Here is a 20901-nt window from a genome sequence, read left to right as displayed (position 1 = left end):
TTACTCGGCTTTGGGGCCACCCGCTCTGGCTCCCCAGGCTCCGTCACACTGATATGATGAATTCGGAATCTTACCGCATTTAAGCGAACCTGCACGTAGAAAAACTCACTTGGGTCCCTGCCGTTCTGGCACCAGATTTAGCAGGGGGGGGTCCTGGGTGCAGGGGAACCAGCCGGAGACACAATACAGACACCGATACAATTTGAGCATCGTGCTTCAGTTTTATTGTTTACTTACACCAAGTTATACTTTGCAAAGTTCACGCCCCTTTCCCACGAGAAAGCCTCTAAGCAGTGGGGGAGCTGACTAGTGTATACCTTTTCCCAAGGCTGTTCAAGGCTGCCAGCTAGCAGGTGCCTTGCAAGCCTATCTTCAGCCTTAGGTCCCGTCAGGGGTACTTCTGCAACAGCCCTGGGATGCCCAAGCTCTCCTGGGGTATCCTATGCCCCCGTTCCACAAGGAATTCCTCTACAGCCCTGAGCACAGTTAGAACTGGACAGCATTTCTTAGGCACTGCTGCTGCTCAGAATTACTGAAACCACAGAAGAATAAGATCATTTTTGTGCTGGCTGTAACAAAGCTCTGAGAAGCACATTAAAGTTACTAACTGGGAAGCAGTTCTGTCTTAGGGTACTGGAGAGATTCATCCTTCTTTTCCGATTGGGGGAGCAGTAACATAGCATTGGATCTTCACCGCAAATGGATGAATTCAGAGGCTACATTGTGACCTGTCCCTGCCCCAAGGCTCCATTTTATTGGAAGCACTAGAAAAATTTATTTTACATAAACACACCAAAATAGTTTTCTCTCCCTCCTACTCATGGATGACAACATCCACAGGATGACAGATGGTAATATCTGCCTATGGCCACAGCATGACATAGTCTCTCCTAGAGCATTTGAACCACACCACACACAGTGCCTTTATCTATTCCTTCTGAAGGGCCCCAATACAGCCCGTCAGAGGACAGTGTCTAGTAATAAGATAGCTGTCCCATGAATCCTGCCTAATTTATTGAAGAAAAGCATGGATAAGTACTAAGTATCAAGGGGTCCCTTCCTTTCCAGTAGTAAAACTGACAATTTCTTGCAACTCTTACTGCCCCCCCCAGGAGAGGCTCAAAGCACTAACTTTCCAGAGATATAAGAATACACTGTACTACTATTATTCCAAGTGGAGAAGTGCATCAGAAGCATATCTCTCAGGTCATCTTAATCCCTGGAGCACAGACGAGGAAAAGGAAGAATGCTCTCCCTTTCTATTCAAAACAACTTCAAAAATTGGATGTTGTTTAGCAACAGACCAGTAGGAAAAAAATTTAAATCCCTGCTCCAAGAAGTGGATTCCAACAAAACCTTTGAAGCTACTAGTCAGGACAGAGCAGTAAGGTTTTACTGCAACTAAGTTTTATTTAGTTAAATCCAACCCACAAAAATACTATCACCTTTAAATGGAACTTTGCTTAACGATGGAGTTGACACCAAATACTGCTATACAGATACAAATAGAAGATGGAATTTGGGGGGGAGGAGAAGAAAAAATTTAAAAATCCCCAGAATGTTATACTCTCACACTGGGTCTTCATTAATTATTTCTCACTGCATAGTCCTCTTTTGACTAAATTAAGCTTAACCAGATGGCACGGCATCATTTTTCTGCCATAGAGAAAAACCTCAAGTCTCTCATTTCATAGGGTGGTTACATTATACAGAAGCACTCATATTTAGAGCACTACCTACTAAGTTTGTCTTTTATATAACCCAAGGAAAGAATAGTCTGTAAGTACTGACTGGGTGTTTCAGTCCCAGCAAAGCTAGAGGAAGGTTTGCAATATTTTTGAAGACTTGTAAACTAAGAATTTAGGAACCAGTAGGAATCAAAGTTTAAATGGGCTGTTAAGACAAAAAAAAAAAAAAAAAAAAAAAAAGTAATAAGTCCAGCTCTATTTCCACAGCTTGCTAAATGCAATCACTGGTGACTGAGAGGAAGCAGACATCACACCCAAGCTTCCTAAAAGAATGCGAGCTATTTTTAAACAGGAATTATTTAAGTGTTGTTTAGCTATCTCTGCCCCCATACTTTCTGCAGGTTCTCAGTTATTATTTATAAAGGCATAGAAGCTCAGAGAAGACTGGCGTCTTAGGACTGGCTCCTTATAAGGAAGAAATAATTCATTCCCAGGATCTATTTTCAATAAATGTAAACTGAATGTGCTCATTCCTTGAGAAAATACAGAACAGCCTTAATTCACACAGCTCTGGGACTCTGGCACAGATAATGCCCTCTCCTTCAGTCCATCTCAGAATGACTTCATACATCAAGTATCAAGCCACAAAAAGGCAGAGGACATGAATGTCAAGAATTAGAATGTTTGTATCTTTTCATTATTGTAGAATACTGTTAAAGCACACTTGGTATGTTAAGTACATTTTCTTAAATGCTTTTACATTCTAGTCTGATGCCAGTTTCAGAATCATCATGAAATTTGATTAGAATAAAAACCTGCACTTTGAAAGAGCTCATTCACTGCTGCTGGTTTATTTTCACTTTAATAGAGAGACTAAAGAGCTGGCAATATTTATCCTAGAGTATTTGGTCTAAAAGGCTACTAAAAGCCAAACATGTGGCGGTGCAAGTGGCTCCAGCCACTCTGTCTCCTGAGAAGAACTCAGACAACTAGCTGTGGTGGTTAGCAACCCAAGTTTAGCATGTAACTTTACAGTCATGGTGAGAACCCATGATTCCCTTGTTCTGCCTTTTGCCTGTTTTATCCTCCCTGTTTTATGTATGAAGTTATGTATATTCATTTCCCTTCTTTAATATGTATCAGTTCTAGAAAGTTCTTTGTTCCTTGACGCCCCATTGGATCCTTCCCTAAGTCCCTCCTATGTGTTGTTCCCATTGGTTCCCTTGCTGTCAACCTCGCCTGCTTGCCCCTATCCCATTGGCTGTGATCCCTCTCCCCGCCTATTCTGTACCCAGTATAAGATCCCTGGACCCTCCTACCAATTGGCCTCTTCATCCCTGTCATTTCACCGGAATAAACCTGCGTGGAACACATACGGAGAGTCCCCTCTCTTTCTTCTTTGCCTTCACCTGCGTGCCTGCTTAACAGCGACAGGAAGATACAGCCCCTTTTGGGTGAGGAGCTCTACCCCTTTTTCATTGTGTGTTGGGGACTGAGTGCCGCCTTCCAGAGGGGTTTCAGCATTGACCTCCGGGCTTCTTTGTGTCAGCACGCAAGGGGTAAACCCCCCTCTGCCAGCTCCCAGTGGCTGCAAAACCCCTCCACAAATATTCTATTTTAAACTCCTTAAATTAAAAAAAGTTTCTGAACATAAAAAATGAAACGATTTAAGAAAGCATTGTAAACCCAAAGATATTGACCAAGCACATTTACTTCACTGACCAATCTTAAGACAATAACTTTATCAACACTCATCACTGTTGCCCACCGACCACAAACACAAACCAACAGAGAGTCAGTTTATGCGGTGCTTTATTCAGGGCCCGGGGACCTGGGGACTAGTGTCCCAAATCAGGCTTCCCAAAGGCCTATCGTTTCACTCAGCTCTTTATACAGTTTCAAACATTGGCACACATACAAGATTTAATCTTCAAAGTAAAACATATATCACAAGGATTAACAATTGATAATCATACCCTAAGCCATATATCTTCATGGTTGTCTAGTCTTAGATAATGCTCAACGAGCTCCTACCACTGAAATCCCCCTTGCATGCAACATATATCAACCCAGAACAATTTACTTTTAGACAGGTTCACCATGCCCAGCTAATTCACTAACAGGTTCACCATGCCCAGCTAATTCACTATTCCTAACCTCCCCACCCAGTACATTCCATTCCTGTTTCCTCAGAGAACTATTTCTACACCTGAGGCCTTACAGCCTAGCAGAGCCTTAGCCTTACTACTTCTAAAATCCAATATCCTATCCTTTTTGTAACAAGTCCCCCCTTTTGAGCATCCTTCGAGCTTCTTCTGGGTTCGCAAGGATGCTCAACAATTCATGTCGCTGTTTCGCGATAAGCAGGAGGTGGAACGGCTGGTTCTGCCAGGACTTCTCTTCGCATTATCGCCTTCATTATTCACCGAGTATGTTGACCTTCTTTGACAATCATTCCTAAAAGACACTTATATACTATTAAGGCAACTAAAATGATTATAACAATCATGATTCCATATTGTACAATTGAGGATATCCATCCGGACACCCGAATTCCCAGGGAGCTGAACAGTTCTCCAACCCAATTGTGTTCTGCCTCTTTCTGAATATCATTCACCTTTCCTTGAATCTGTTCTAATTGACTTATATCCTTTTCTACTTCTTGTGTAACATTCGGGATGTGAATGCAGCAATGGTCGTCTCTACCATGCAGATATCCACATACGCCATGCTCCTTCAACAATATCATATCTAGAGCCATCCGATTTTGAATAGTCATTCTAGACGTAGCTTGTAACTGCAGATTTAAGTCCTTGAATCCCTTCTTGGTCACAGCCGCTAACCTTTCCGTTTGTCCCAACAATTTGTACAACATTTCCCTGTTTCGATATGATGATATTTGTGCAAAGAGAGATTCTAATACCCACCCAAATTTAATTCCTGAAGAAGGTTCATGCCAATCTTCCCCTTCTTCTAACCCTATGTCCCCAATTTCCTGACTTATATCTCGCTTATGTCTTATTTGTATTTCTGAGGCTGTCAATTTTGTCGATTTCCAGAAAGGACAAAGAGTTGGAACTCCTAAAGTAATTTGTGTAGTTGGACCATCTACCGGCATATGAGTGGTCCAATGTCCATGACCCATTACCCAAACTAAATTTCCTGGAGCTCGGATTGATGTAGTTTTACAGTTTAACTCTCCTTCTGTATTTTTGTCTTTTATCGTGTGGTTATATCCCCTACATTCACAGCCAAATCTCAAAAGTACCTTTACCGGCAGTAGACTCACAGACTCACTTGGGCTGTCACAAGTGAAGACCTCAGTGCAATTCCAATCGGTCATTCTAGGTGCATCTTTCCTCCAACTATCCTGTCCTTGATAGGTCTTTGAGTAAGTTTGATTTTTCCGTCCCTTCCAATGAATACACCATTGAACTGTTCCTATATAACTATAAGTTTCCAACAAACTAGGTCCCCAGATTGTCTGCCATTGTTCCATGGTAGTTGTGTTTGTAACATTCTGGCATATTATTTCAAAATATTGTTCAGTTGCCGGGACTTGTAGCGCTTGCCTCTCATCGTATTCACACCATCCTATTCCATGGAATCTTCCGATTTTGGTAAATACAGCATTCGGAAGCTTGTAACAATCTGCTTGGGTCCTCGGGGTTTTCCTCCTTATCACATTTGTCCGATTAACCAATTTAGTTCGGATCCTAGTCTCCTTGGTACAACTTAAGGTAACTGTTCGATTAGATGCAGGCATGTCTGGAGCTGGTATAATTCCCCATGGTATAGGATCTCCTGCCGCATGGGGCAAAGGCAGACATGCAGTGATTGCTGATACATTTTGTGTTTGCCCAAAATCCCTAATTAAACCCACAATCAGATTCTCTGGTTTGGTTCGGATTTCATCCTCTGGTACCTGCCGAGTCACCCTTGTTCTTTCAACATAAACACTAATCATCCCGGTTGCCCACCAATCATCTCGAGCAACCCAACACCAGTATTGTCCATTATCTTGCTGTTCCAGGACCTCTTTAATTACTAACACTATTTCTTGGGGTTTTCTTCTAATTTGATATTTCCCTTGAGCCACCAAGCTTTGTCCTCCAAACCACCATTCATACTCAGTGTAGCTTTCGGTTGGTATCCTACATCTTAAAACCAAATCCTGCCCTTCCTTTGCGTTATATATTTCCTGTTCAGGCTTGATTCCTCGCTCCTTTTGTAATACCACTTCTACCTTCCTGACCCCATAACCTCCACTATCACCACAAACGATAACACAAAGGTATTTACCCTCCGATCTACCAATCTCTGAGTTCGTTATATTCAACCATCCTCTGCTCTCATTTCCCAGCGTCCACCAACTTGTCCCTTGTACCTGTGGATTCCACATTTCCTGTGTCGTGTTCCATTTCCACCATTTCATTCTAATCTGTTTCTGACACCCTGTCTTAAATCTATGAGTACATTTTATTCTGAGAGGAGGTCCGTCCCACATATCTACTTTCCCATTTGGGAGATTCACCTGGACCTTGTTTTCCGGTTCTGTTTGGGAGATATTTAAAATGTCAAGATTTACGAATCCATAATCATAACTCCCTTTTATCCAAACTACACAAGCGTATTTTCCTGTTCTGGCCTTTGTTATATTGGATATCTGCAGGGTAATCCTACCTTTTTGCTGCTTCTCATCCCAGACCGTTTCTACTCCTTTATCTGGAATTTGATCCTTGGTGATCCATTTCCATTGTGCCCTGACTCTGTCCCATCCAGCTCCCTGATCATCGACAAACAAACATGTAAGATTTACATTTGAATTCTCCGGTACCCACACCCTTGATTCAGGTATTGTGATTTTAACAAAGGTTTCAACAATTATTATTTTACTCAAGAGTAACAACGACAGCATTAATTTTTGGCTTTGAACACCATTCTGGTGGGAGATAGGGGTTCCACCGACCATCGGGAGGGGACCTTTTTGACCCGTGTGTAATGGATCCAGCTGTTGATCCCGTCGACCTTGACGGCGGTGTAAGTTGTCATTATCACTTGATGGGGGCCGTCCCATGTTTCCTTCAGAGGCTCCACCGACCAGTTCTTCACGTAAACTTGATCTCCTGGGTGAATATCGTGAGCAGGAGTGTCCAGAGGTAACGGTCGATTCCACTCCAGCGTGGATCTCAGTGCTGCAAGGGTCTTATTTAAAGACAAAACATAATTTACAATCATCTGATCCCCAATTACATGTGGGTCCCCTTGATAGGTTACAGCATGATATGGTTTGCCGTACAAAATTTCATACGGACTTACCCCTATCCTTTCTCGTGGCTTAATCCTAATCCTCAGAAGGGCTAGAGGCAATGCTTGGGGCCACTGTATTTTAGCTTCTTGACAAATCTTTTTAATTTGATTTTTCAGAGTTTGATTCATTCGTTCCACTTGACCACTAGATTGAGGTCTCCAGGGGGTGTGTAAGTGCCACTGAATTCCCAGAATAGTAGAAACTTCCTGCACGATCCCTGCAGTAAAATGTGGTCCTCTATCTGATGATATTCCTAAAGGAACCCCAAACCTTGGAATAATTTCCTTGAGAAGGGTTTTCACTACCTCCTTGGCCTGGTTCGTCCTGCAAGGGAAAGCTTCGGGCCATCCCGAAAAGGTGCACACATAAACTAGTAAGTACTTGTATGCCTGAGATTTTGGTAACTCGGAAAAATCTATTTGCCAATAATCCCCTGGTTGTGGCCCTACACGTATTTTCCCCATTTGGACCTGTCTTCTAACCAACGGGTTATTTTTAATGCAAATCGGGCAGGTGGCATTTATTCTTTTGGCCATTGTTATCATCGAATTAGAGAGTACTATTTTCTTTAGATATTCTACCAATGCTTCTGCACCACAGTGGAGTTTGTTATGTTCAGTTTCCATGACTACTTTCATCAATCCTACTGGCAGTATAACTTGTCCGACCGGTGTTACATACCATCCTACAACATTCCTTCTTGCTCCAGTGAATTGTGCCAACCGTTCATCCTCCGGAGAGTAGCACGGTTTCTCTTCTAAATAAGGTGCAGCGGGATTTTCTCTTGTCGGTATCAGAGCCATTTGAGTCCAGACCAATCTGGCTGCCCTTTTCGCAGCTTCATCTGCCATCCGATTCCCCTGAAATTCTTTCCCGGAGTCTGCTTGATGACCTCGGACATGCATGATCGCTACTGCTGTAGGTAAGTGTACAGCTTCCAACAACTGGATTATTACTTCCTTATGTTTGATCTGTGAGCCTTGAGAGGTCAAAAGTCCTCTTTCTTTCCACAAAGCCCCATGGATGTGAACCACACCAAAAGCATACTTTGAATCAGTCCAAATGTTCACTTTCCTGTCTCTACTAAGGACCAATGCCCTTACCAACGCCCATACTTCTGCTTTTTGCGCTGAAGTTTCCGGAGGCAGTGCTTTAGCTTCCACTATTTCTTGGAGTGTCACCACAGCATACCCTGCATACCTGGTTCCATGCTCCATAAAACTGGATCCGTCCGTGAACAGCTCCACATCGGGATCTGCCATCGGGACATCTTTCAGATCTTCACGGCTGGCATATACTTGTTCGATCACCTCCACGCAGTCATGCTCCAGTTCTCCTTCCTCTTGGGTGGACCTGAGGAATTCTGCTGGATTGAGATGGTTGGTTATTTTTAATTCAACATCATCTTGTTCCCGCAACTGAGCCTGGTACTGCATCATTCTTCTGGAGGAGAGCCAATGCCCCCCTTTTTGTTCCAAGACGGCTATGACCATGTGAGGTACATATACCGTGATGTGTTTTCCCAGTGTCAGTTTCCGTGCCTCCTGAATTAGGATTACCGTAGCAGCCACTGCTCGCAAACACCCTGGCCACCCTCCACTCACCATGTCCAGCTGTTTCAAGAAGTACCCCACGGGCCTCTTCCATGACCCCAATCGCTGTGTGAGTACTCCTAAAGCTAATCTCTGCCTTTCATGCACATACAATTGAAAGTCTTTTGTCAGGTCAGGCAGACCCAGGGCGGGGGCCTCTTTGAGTGCTTGCTTTAATTCCTGGAAGGCCTTGTGCTGTGTCTTACCCCACTTGAATTCGGGTTCCTTGATTGTTTCGTACAGTGGTTTGGCCATGAGTCCGAAATTCGGAATCCACAGGCGACACCAGCCGACCATTCCTAGAAAAGATCTTAATTCCTGATTATTTCGTGGTACAGGGATTGCACAAATGGCTTGAATGCGATTCACCCCTATTCTCCTGACTCCTTGTGATATTTCACATCCCAGATAAATTACCTTCTGTCGCACCAACTGCGCTTTTTCCTTGGATACTCGGTATCCTGCCTGACCCAACATGTTTAATAGTTCAATTGTTAACTTTGAGCACAGTCCCCGTTCCTCTGTTCCCAGGAGTATGTCATCCACATATTGTAAAACAACATAAGAAAAAGGAGACTCTTTTACCTTGGTAGTTTTCCATTCCTCTAACTCCTTTGCTAGCTGGTTTCCAAAAATGGTGGGTGAACACTTAAATCCTTGTGGCAACCTGGTCCATGTTAACTGTCGCTTGCGGCGAGTGTCTGGGCTTTCCCATTCAAAGGCGAAAATGTATCGACTCTCGGGGGCCAGTGGGATGCAGAAGAAGGCGTCTTTTAGATCAATCACTGTGAACCACTGAAAATTCTCAGAAATCGATGTTAACAATGTATATGGATTGGCCACCACCGGGTGTATATCTTTGGCAATTGCATTTACTGCTCTCAGGTCCTGCACCAACCTGTATTTCCCATTTGGTTTCCTTACCGGAAAGATTGGAGTATTAAATTCCGATTCGCATTCTTGTAAAATCCCTAATGCTATAAATTGCGTGATCATTGGGGCAATTCCTTTCCTGGCTTCCAAACTAATAGGGTACTGTCGAACTCTTACCGGGTGTGCCCCTTCCTTTAGTTCGATTTTTACAGGAACGGCTACCCTGGATCTGCCCGGGGTCCCTGTTTCCCATACCCACGGGACTACTGCCTGCTCTATTTCCTGGGGTATCTCCTCTGTCTTTGTCTCTTTAATCACAAAAAGTTTTGCCAGATTCCCCTCCGGGATTTCTAGTTTAGCACGCCCTTTCTCGAATATGATTTTTGCATCCAGTGCCGATAATAAATCTCGCCCCAACAAGCATTCCGGGCTGCTTGGCATATATAGAAACTGGTGATCCAATTCTTTGTTTCCAAATTTGATTTCCAGTGGCCGCAAGAATGACCTCTCCACCACCTCCCCCGACACCCCTACTACTTTCACAACTGAATCACTTAACGGTCCTATTTGTTCATTGATTGCAGAGAAAGTGGCTCCTGTATCTACCCTAAATTCCCTGGGCCCCCCGTCAACTTCCAGGACCACTTTTAGATCTTTATCTAGTCAGCTCTGATTTTGATAGTTCCCCATCATAAAGGCTTGAGCAACACCTTGTGGTCCTGGCGCGAAAGGGTTTAACCCATCATTCGTGTTCATTCCCTGATTTATGGGATTCCTTCCTGGAGAGTTACTCATCGGTGTCCCCATCCCCAAATTGAGGGGGCACTCATTCTTCCAATGACCTTCGGCGAAGCATCGGGCGCACTGATTGGGCCCCAATTTACCTCTACCCCTACGCATCATCTGGTTCCCTACATTCTGATTCACAAAACCTCCGAAACCACCTCTTCCCATGCCCCCGTTTCCTCTGCCTCGTCCCCTCCCCCGGCCTCTCACATTCATCTGACTTGCCTGTTGTAACACTGCCAACATGCTTGCTTGTTGCTTCTTCACTGCCTCTTTCTCTCTATTATTATACACTTTCCACGCTACTTCAAGCATTTTCTCCAAGTCCCGAGTGTCATTCCCTTCTAGCTTTTGTAGCTTCCTCCTAATATCCTCCTGTGACTGTCCCATAAATATCAAGGCCATTTGTAGTTTTCCTGCCTCCGATTCCACGTCTAAGTCTGTATACCTCCGTGCTATTTCTTTCAGCCTCTCCAAGAACGCAGATGGTGACTCTGCCTTATCCTGTCTTACCGCATACAACTTAGACCAATTTAAAGTCTTTGGGATTCCCCTCAGAATTCCTTCCACCAACAGCTCCTGATAAACCTGCAACCTATGATACTCTTCTGCCAAATTAGGGTTCCATTCTGGATCTTCCCTTGGTACTATTTCATTCACATTCCCTATTCCTTGTAGTGCTGGTGCTTGCAACTGAATCATGTCCCTTGCCCGATTAGACATAGCTTTAAATACCATCTCCTTTTCCGTAGAATCCATTATCGAGTCTAGCAACACCTGTAGGTCATTCCAGTCCGGATTCTGTGTCTTTATTACCATTTTCACCACCCGAGCCACCTTTTCAGGATTTTCTCTATAAGCTCCTGCAGATTGCTTCCAAATTATTAAATCATTGGGGGAAAACGGAACTTTCACTCTGACCCGATCCCCTGTTGGTCCAACTGCTTCTCGCAATGGGGCCATTAGATGTGCTCGAGAAGCGCTTTTTTTCCTGTCCAGACGCCCTCTGCGAGTACGCTGGGAGAGCGGAGTTCGGGATTGTTCCCTCCCTCTCTCCCTGGGTTCGGGAGTTCGGGATCGTTCCCTCTCTCCCTCCTCGGAGTCAGATTCCTCTTCCGAAGAATCTGAGTCCGGGAGGGGGAGGTTGATTGGGTCGGATGGTGATACCAACAAAGACACATCCTCCTCAGGCTCAGAGAACCGTACCCTTCGCTCTTTACAACCCGCGCATTCTTCTGGTTCCGTTTCTAACACCATCATTCCACATTTCCTCTGCCAATCCTTTTTTCCTATTAGCTGATAGAACAAATCCAAATAGGGTATCTCATCCCACTTCTCATTTTCCCGTAGGTACCGCATCATGGGGGTTATAATTTCAGAATTAATAGTGCCATTCCACGGCCACTGCATCCCCCCAGTTTCATATTCAGGCCATACCTTATTACAATAATCAATCAATTCTCTTTTCCGCAGCTCCCGTCCCAATTTACCCTCCTTCCAATGACTTAGCAAACACCCGAGGGGAGATTCCTCCGGAATATCCTTATCTGAACTTGACAAAGCCCGAAACACCCGCAACGGCATCATTCCAGAGATATGCAACCACACAATAACACACACACACACAGTAACACACAGATTAATACCAATACTAATTACCACAATATCCAATTCCCTCCTTGCTTATCTCGTCGCCGCGAGAAGCAAGGGCTGGCTCCGCAAAGCTTTCGCTCTGTCTGACGGCCAGCGCCTAGGCTTTATAATCCAAACCAATGCCCCAACCCTGCGAGTAGAGACTCGTCTTACCGGGCAGGCTACCACCACCGGTTTAAAAGGAATAAAGCACCTTGTGGGCTTACCTCACGGTTGTCCGTCGGACGCGGGGTCGGGCACGGGCTGATGTCTCCCCAGAAATCACCTGGTGCCGGCACGGAGCAGATCACCCCGCGAACCGCCCCTACGACCCCCGGAGTCCCATCTGGGTCGCCAGAAAACTGTTGCCCACCGACCACAAACACAAACCAACAGAGAGTCAGTTTATGCGGTGCTTTATTCAGGGCCCGGGGACCTGGGGACTAGTGTCCCAAATCAGGCTTCCCAAAGGCCTATCGTTTCACTCAGCTCTTTATACAGTTTCAAACATTGGCACACATACAAGATTTAATCTTCAAAGTAAAACATATATCACAAGGATTAACAATTGATAATCATACCCTAAGCCATATATCTTCATGGTTGTCTAGTCTTAGATAATGCTCAACGAGCTCCTACCACTGAAATCCCCCTTGCATGCAACATATATCAACCCAGAACAATTTACTTTTAGACAGGTTCACCATGCCCAGCTAATTCACTAACAGGTTCACCATGCCCAGCTAATTCACTATTCCTAACCTCCCCACCCAGTACATTCCATTCCTGTTTCCTCAGAGAACTATTTCTACACCTGAGGCCTTACAGCCTAGCAGAGCCTTAGCCTTACTACTTCTAAAATCCAATATCCTATCCTTTTTGTAACATCACTATTATCCATTTTTCCTGTATTTAAATTTCCAGAGTCACTACACTGAAAAGCATAGTGATATTCACTACCATTACCTACAGCAGTGTTTTTCAGAATTTCAAATCATAAATTACAGAATACATTTGGAATCCATAAAACCTATAGCTTTCTTCTAAGAACTGCTTAGTTATGTAAAAAAAACCATAAAGAAACAGGTTTAAAAGGATTCATTTTAGTATTTTTAAATCGGCTGTTTTAGCAGACCCATCAGTCACAGAATCACCAGGTTGGAAGATGTTGCAGTGGGGATATTGCAACACGCCTATATCAAACCAGGAGTCCCGTGGAAAAGAAATATATACGGACGGATTCTTGCTAGATGTTTCAGAGATGTTTATTTCCCCAGCCGCATGGCCGGGCTCTGCCCAGGAACTACTACAGTCAGCACCCGAGCTGCTTTGCCCGCGCAGGGGAACACAAACCAATCAATGGGGAACGAGGCTGACCAGGGGCGGGGAAACCCCGTGTGTCTGTGCCCTCAGGGCTCCATGGCAGGGGAGGGACCCCAACATCTCACCCGTTTTATTTTAATAAAAGGAGAATGAAGACAACTGGATAAACATAACAGGGACAGTTTCAAAACAAAACAAGCCCCCCTCCTGAGTCTTTAAATGTCCAAACAGATTCTGTGGAACATCTCAGGGCTGACAGAAGGGAGACAGAACTCTCTGGACATGCCTGTGGGGAAACTGAGGCAGGAGAGGGTTCAATCTCTTCCCTCCCCCTTTTCATCCCCCACTCGGCATTGGAAAAGGATTTTTGGGGAAACAATTGGCAAAGGCAGGGTTTTGTGAGGGAAACCATGGATGAAAAAACGGATTGGGAATACACTGGGGGTAATAGGACATAGGGAAAAAGGGAAAGGTGGGATTAGGAAAGGGAGACTGTAGGGGGGGGTTTACAATGGAGATAATGTCTAACATGACTACGATTTTTAGCATATATACTGCCTTTTACAGGAACACCATCAGGCCCAGTGACCTGCGATGCTTGTAACCCTTTTCTACCTTATATGATTTTGAATTCCACCACCTCTCCATCTCCCAAGCTTGGGATGCATTTTTCAGGGTTATTCTTTTTAATAGCAGTTCTATGCACGAATATGTCTTGCTGGTTATCACATCTTGTTATAAAACCGTAATTTTTTTTAACATTATACCATTTCACTGTCCCTAAGATCTTAGCTACTATGGTCTTTTCCTTTTTCCGAGTGGCTGCTGTTTTCTGTCTCACTGTGTCTTTGCTGTCTCTTTCGGTCGCTCCCGTGTTGGAATTATCGGCGCTGCTGGTTCTGGCGCGCTTTTCCCGGGGTCGCGTTTGGGGCCGCGCGGGCCGGGCCGGGCCGCGCCGCTCCGTTCTCCGTGTGTCGCCTCCTCTGCTCTCAGCTGCATTGCCACTGCCAGGGGCTGCGCCCACATCTCGGCTGGGCCCCCAAGCGATGACCCCCCCGCACTCTGCTCCAGCGCGCGTTTCGGCTGGGCACGGCTCCGCTCTGCTGCTGCCAGCCGCCGCCCGCGCGCCGCCCCTCTCGTTCGGGCGCTCTCGGGGCTCGCTCCATCACGCGCTGCGCGGGGCCGGGCGGGCACTGCCGGGCCGCGCCGCTCCTGCCGCGCCTCGCTCCGCCACCGACACTGCGGCCCGCGTGGCTCCGCTCGTGCACGGGAACCGTCTCGCTGCTGCTCGCAGAGCGCTCGATGCACGTGGCCAAGGCCGCACGGTCCCTGAGCCGGGCTTCCCTTCACCAGGACACAGCTGACATTGCTCAACAGTCTCGGTTATTAAATAATATTCACGAAAATATTCTTCCATCGGCATATATTTTGACTCAAATATTAACTGGGTCCAAATGGTCTTCCAAAAGCTCTTGGTAAGAATTAAATCCCAAGAAACATAGAAAAAGTCCTTAAACAACCATGCCAGGAAGTGTTTCAGTTCTTTCTGAGCTTGAATCAAGCTAAAATTTACAAACCGTTGTTCAAGAATCATTTTAAGTTTAAGATAAATGTCCATATGCGGCTCTGAAAGCCAAGAGTCTTCCCACGGTTCCTCCATAGTTTAGATATGGAATAGCAAAACAAAACCAAGAAGAAGAATCCAAAGTTTCCAGGGTTTACTCACACAAAGTCGCTTAGGGATCGGGGATCGTTCTGCCCTCAAATCTCCACCATTATGTTGCAGTGGGGATACTGCAACACGCCTATATCAAACCAGGAGTCCCGTGGAAAAGAAATATATACGGACGGATTCTTGCTAGATGTTTCAGAGATGTTTATTTCCCCAGCCGCATGGCCGGGCTCTGCCCAGGAACTACTACAGTCAGCACCCGAGCTGCTTTGCCCGCGCAGGGGAACACAAACCAACCAATGGGGAACAAGGCTGACCAGGGGCGGGGAAACTCCGTGTGTCTGTGCCCTCAGGGCTCCATGGCAGGGGAGGGACCCCAACAGGAAGAGACCTCTAAGATCATTGAGTTCAACCCATGCCCTAACACCTGAACTAAACCATTGCACCGAGTGCCACATCCAATCTTTTTTTAAACACATCCAGGGATGGTGATTCCACCACCTCCCCGGGCAGACAATTCCAGTACTTCACCACTCTTTCTGTTAAAAACTTTTTCCTAATATCCAACCTATATTTCCCTTGGCGTAGCTTAAGACGGTGTCCTCTTGTTCTGTCAGTTGCTGCCTGGAGAAAGAGACCAACCCCCACCTGACTACAACCACCTTTCAGGAAGTTGTAGAGTGATCAGGTCACCTCTGAGTCTCCTTTTCTCCAGGCTTAACAACCCCAGCTCCCTCAATCATTCCTCTTAGGGCTTGTGTTCCAAGCCTCTCACCAGCCTTGTTGCCCTCCTCTGGACGTGTTTAAGCGTCTCAAGGTCCTTCCTGAACTGAGGGGCCCAGAACTGGACACAGTACTCAAGGTGTGGCCTCACCAATGCTGAGTACAGGGGAAGAATGACTTCCCTGGTCCTGCTGGCCACACTGTTTTAGATACAGGTCAGGATACCGTTGGCCTTCTTGGCCACCGGGGCACACTGCTGGCTCAGTCATTTTATATTTGATAATTTTAGTGCTAACACCATGAGTTCTTATATTTTTTTTAAAGTTCAAAGAGCCCTCTAACCTCCCTGAATTTCTTCCTCTTAATCTCTAACTCCCTACTGTTCCAGCAAATGAATCTGTACTCTTGTTCAGCTTAAATGCCATGTCTCCTCTTAATGGTTGGTTGGTTGTTGTTCTTGTTTTCATATTTCTAGATGATTGTTATGTCATGGGTTAGCAAGCATAGTCCCAGAAGTGATGTTCTTGCAAAGGGGCGCTTACAGCTTCCTCTGTGACCAAACAGAGCCTATCAGCTGGCCAGTTTGAATATGGACAATTCTTTGAGCCACTTAAAGTTGTGACCGCCTCTGTGATCCACACTTAAGAATAGACCCCCCCCAGCTCTGTCTCGTTTCCAGTGTTGGGACAGGTGGCTACAGGCCCCATGCAGGGGCCAGCAGGCCCGGGCCAGGCCATGGCCATCCTGGAGCCGATGGGCCCTGTTCCACCCCGCTGACCCCCCCCCCCCCCAGTCCTGCTGTGTGCAGACAGAGCGGCTCCCCCTCTCCACTGTGGCCAGGATTCAGCTAAAGCTGCACCACTGTCCGGCAGAGGTCATGTGCCCCACAGCGATAAGCTACATTCCAGCTGCAAGGCCTAGGTGAGATTAACCCTTTTAGTGCTGTGAAGAGCTGAAAACCTGAGGGAAGAGAGAGAGGAGATGCTTAAAGCTGAAATTCTGTGGTAAAGCTATGATATATCAGAGTACCTGTTGTAATTTCATGAAGGCATGGGGGGTGGAGCGTTCAACTTGTACTTGTGAGCAAAAGCACCTGCACTGAGATAGGCAGATGCTGAAGCAGCTGTAATCTCATGAGAAGTTTGAACAGGGAGAGATGGAAGCGATGAGGACTTTTGCTCCAAATGGGAAAGGAGAAAACCTCAGTTCCTAGACATGCTCCCAGAGATAGTCCTAAAGATGAAGAGGACCCTTTGCTCCCAGGGAAGGAGAAAGGCCTCTGTTCTTAGAGATGAAATGCTCCCAGAGATGGGTGAAGAGAACTTTTGTTTCTGAATGGCTCAACCTTAAAATTTTACCCCAGTAATTTCAAGAGTGGACCCTCGAAAGCAGTGGTGGGAAAAGCTGCAAGTCGGGGGGAAGGGACTCGCATGCGAGCAGAGAACCAACCCGGACGGCTGTCTCATTGTGATAATGTTTTCATAGCATGGACAAGAGAGACTCCTCTTCCTAAATGGACTGAACAAGGTTATTATGGAAGTGGTAGACAGACTGAACATCTGAAGGGTTGTCTTTTTACATTGTCACTGGGAGAAGGGAGGAAGGTGGGGGGAGAAGAGTTCTGAAGGTGTGGTCTGATTTTTTTTTCTTCTTTTAGGTCTGTTAATAAACTTCTTTATATTCTTTCAAGTTTGGTGCCTGCTTTGCGTTTCTCCTAATTCTTATCTCACAGAAGATAAACAGTAATGAGTAGTTTGGACCAAACCACTACACTAAATTGGTGTTTCTGCCTGGTTACAAACCCAACCCACTACGTTACCACCAGGGTGACTTGTGTTGGCCAGCATTAGGTTGTCTGCAATCCATTTTTCTAGATTTAGAGCATTGTTTGTTTCATATAAACACAACTGTGCAGCTGTATGTGGTCTTTCTTTTAAATTACCATAACTAATAGAATGATTAAGCCCTGCATGTGTTACTAGAATGAGCAAAAATGCATGCAAGTGGCCTAATGTTTTGAAACATTACTAAGAATCAATTTCACCAAATGGTGGTCAAGTCTTTTTCCAAGTAGCTCCCAGAATAGGCCTTGATTATGTGCAGGAAGTTAACCAAGTCAAGGTTGCTGTTTTGCAGCTGTTCCTTCCTCTCTGCATAGCTCTGGAATACAGACCTCCCAAAACCATGAGGCAGAAAAAGAGGAATGCTCAGCTCAGCAAGGTCTTTGCACAAGAATATCCATTGAAAGATAAAAGTAACTATAAATTTAAATATAGCTCAGGTATGGCTTTAACACATTTTACTTTGAATTAACACATCTTCCCACTTGCTTTCAGAAAGTTAAAGGAACTCAAGGGGCAATACTAGTGGGACAAAGGAACTTCAGACTCAGATTATAATTTGCAAGCAATTATGGAGCTACACCAATGCAGAGGGAGCCCAAGGAGAAGCATACCTGGTGCTTATGGCAGAATTTAAAGATCAAAGATGCCATTACTTCTTCATGTACTACCTATCCCAGAAATGGAAAATGCTTCAAGACCATCCTGTGTAGCTATTAATATTCTTACTTAATGGGAAGTAGACATTCCTGCTGAGTAGTAGATGGATGAAAAAGGTAGATCTCAATTTTCACTATAAAGCTTCTTTATTACGACAGGAAGAATTCTTCCAGTGGCATTAGCATGTTTAGATCTGGTAAAGAAAAGGCATTACCCAATTTAGAAGAGCATTTTTTACTGACTTACTAGACACTTGTTTAAAACAGAACTAGTGCTAGAATAACATAGAAGAAAAAATACTTAAAGATGTGAAGAATTATTAACAGAGAGTGATGGGGTGAAAATTAAATATAATTTTCCTCTGCTCTTGTACACATGCAAACATGAATTTCTTCTTTTTTTACCTGGTATATATTCCATTTATCTGCTCTCAGAAATACTGAAATCTATCGCGGTGTCCTGCAGTGGTATGGAGGAGAAGAGAGATCCAGCAGGCAGGTATTGTACAGCAAGATTCATTTTATTTAATTATTTTACAAACTCTTTAATAGACTTTTTTCTTCATAGTCTAATTGGTCAAAGGATCAGCCACCCATTGGGGTGATTGGCTAAAATCCTAAAACATCCATTGTCAAAATATTTTTCTACTGTACTATAAACAAGGCTTTGCAAGGTCATGGGTGTTCATAGTTTATAGAACTCTACTAATATCTTCCATGAGAGAGAAAAATATCTCACGGGACTGGAAAGAAGCAAGAGAAATTCTTGCTAGCTGCATTTTTGTATCCACAGAAATCAATACCATATTAATAGTAAAATAAAGTGTTTCATCCTTATCTCTTGTCTGTAGCATTCAGGCTCCCAAATACCTCCAAAATTTAGTAGGAATTAAGTTATAAAACCAGTAGATCACTTCTAAAGTATATACCTAAAATGATGAAAATGCAAGTTAATATCCCAGCAAGGTATCTGTGAATTTACAAAACTGGTACCTCAAGAGTAACTGTTTTGTGCGGTCTATACCCAGAAGCACAAGCATCAGTTTATACTCATTTCCTGTTCAGAAGGTAGAGCTCATGATCGCAAAGAAAAAACACCTTATAGCATATACAGAAAATGAACTCTGCAGAACACAGTTGAGTCCCTGTATGTAGTCTGCAGTTTAAACTCCTTGAATAAAAACCATTAGCCATTTTCTTAGTATAAGCAACTGACAGCAGAAAAAGTTCTTTACCTAGATGTAAAAAGATTCTCTACCTATGAAATGACAAATCAATGCCACTGTCTATGAGCTTAGTAGTATGCAAAAAAGCAAATACTTGCATATTTTAAACCATCTTCAGGCTTTCTGCTGATCTTTTTTTAAAAACCAGTCTGCAAATATTATACAGTTCACTGAATTTCCCATCCAGTTTTAATGGAAAACTCAGTTTCTGCAAAGCTCTTTAATCACCTGTTAAAAGAATAAACTATTGGTGTAGTCTCAGGTTTTGGTGAAAATAAAAAGTAGATATCAAGTTTCAAGTCAACTTGATGTTATTTGTACTTCTTAGATTTTACATCTGACACTGGACATTCTTTCGCTGATTTCCCTAATGGAGCCATCTCCCAACTATGCATTTCCCAGATGAACACTTGCATTACATCACAGAAAATGTAGTCTACCTGGGTAAACTAGTCTACGTGAATGAAGTAACTAGGCACTCAAATCACGGCTTCTGTATCGTATACTATCAAGTGCTGTGCATTGTTAAATTCAAGCAAGATGAATAAGTGTTTTCAACTGCAAGTTGCTACGCAGGAGTCTCATATTCTCAGCCTGCTACTGTGCGTAATCAGTTTTGGTTTTTTTTTCAGGAAGGCCATTTAATTTAAGGAGTCGGTACGATCCCATATATCGCTGTTTTTTAATGAATCCTGAAAAATAAAAAGAATACTTGTCACTTCATGCTCTGCAGCAACTGCGAGCATTATACACCACACTGCTTGCAAAAAAATTAACCGGGATAGATGGCCAACACCAGCCTCTAAACAGACATTTTCGACACCAAGGCAAACACAACGCGTTAGTAGCGTTCAGTTTACTCACCGCGGGTCATGTCACGGAGCCCTTCATCTTGGGCTACCGGAGCGGTTCCAAGCCGGACCTGTGAAGCGAGTCGGCTGCGTGGAGCTCGTACCGTGCTACAACCAGCCCACACACAAACACGACCACAGCGCGCGCGCGCGCACGACCAGCGAGCCAGCACACGTCGGGCACCCCACGGGACGGGAGCCCACCCTGCGGCCCAACGGCCGTAGTGTCTCCAATAAAACGGAAATTTAGGTCGCGCCTCACTGAGCCGCCTCAAGGACTTGTTGTAGGAACGCGTGGGTTCAGCCACCCCAGATCTTGCTCTAGAAGAGCAGGACCCCGACAACAACACCCCAGCTTCGCCCATTTCATCCCGCCTCTGAGGCAGGAGCCCAGGCCAGGCCACTCGACCCTACATGGAGCCGCCCATAAGCACCTTCTACCTACCCTCCGAGTCGCCTCTGCTGCATCCCAGCAGCCCTCAACTCCCGCGGAGCTCCAGCGAAAGGCGGGCGTCGCTCTGTCCCCCCAGGAAAGGCGCTAGAGGCAGGCCAGCCCCCACCTTTTTGCGGACGAGTGGCTGCCTCAGCCGTTTCTATATTTTCCGGCTGCGGAACAGAGTTCTAACCCACCCCCTCCCGTTTTCCTAGCGGAGGTGACCGGGTTGAGACCGCGACGGCCCCACCCCCACATTCCATTCCTTACACGGTGTCAGAGAGGGGCACC

At 45.0% G+C, this 20901-nt stretch overlaps 1 long non-coding RNA gene across 1 annotated transcript; it reads right to left on the bottom strand.

Moving 5' to 3' along the window:
• Positions 1–18602: 18602 nt before the first annotated feature.
• On the bottom strand, positions 18603–20801 carry LOC138102791 (uncharacterized). Its single transcript, XR_011147544.1, has 2 exons — positions 20623–20801; positions 18603–20018 (listed from the first exon to the last, which is right to left on the bottom strand). It is a non-coding gene; the product is annotated as an uncharacterized lncRNA (long non-coding RNA).
• Positions 20802–20901: the final 100 nt, after the last annotated feature.

The sequence above is a fragment of the Aphelocoma coerulescens genome, assembly GCF_041296385.1.
Source record: "Aphelocoma coerulescens isolate FSJ_1873_10779 chromosome W unlocalized genomic scaffold, UR_Acoe_1.0 ChrW_unloc_scaf_1, whole genome shotgun sequence".
Taxonomy (NCBI): domain Eukaryota; kingdom Metazoa; phylum Chordata; class Aves; order Passeriformes; family Corvidae; genus Aphelocoma; species Aphelocoma coerulescens.
This window is presented reverse-complemented; position numbering and strand designations above follow the sequence as displayed.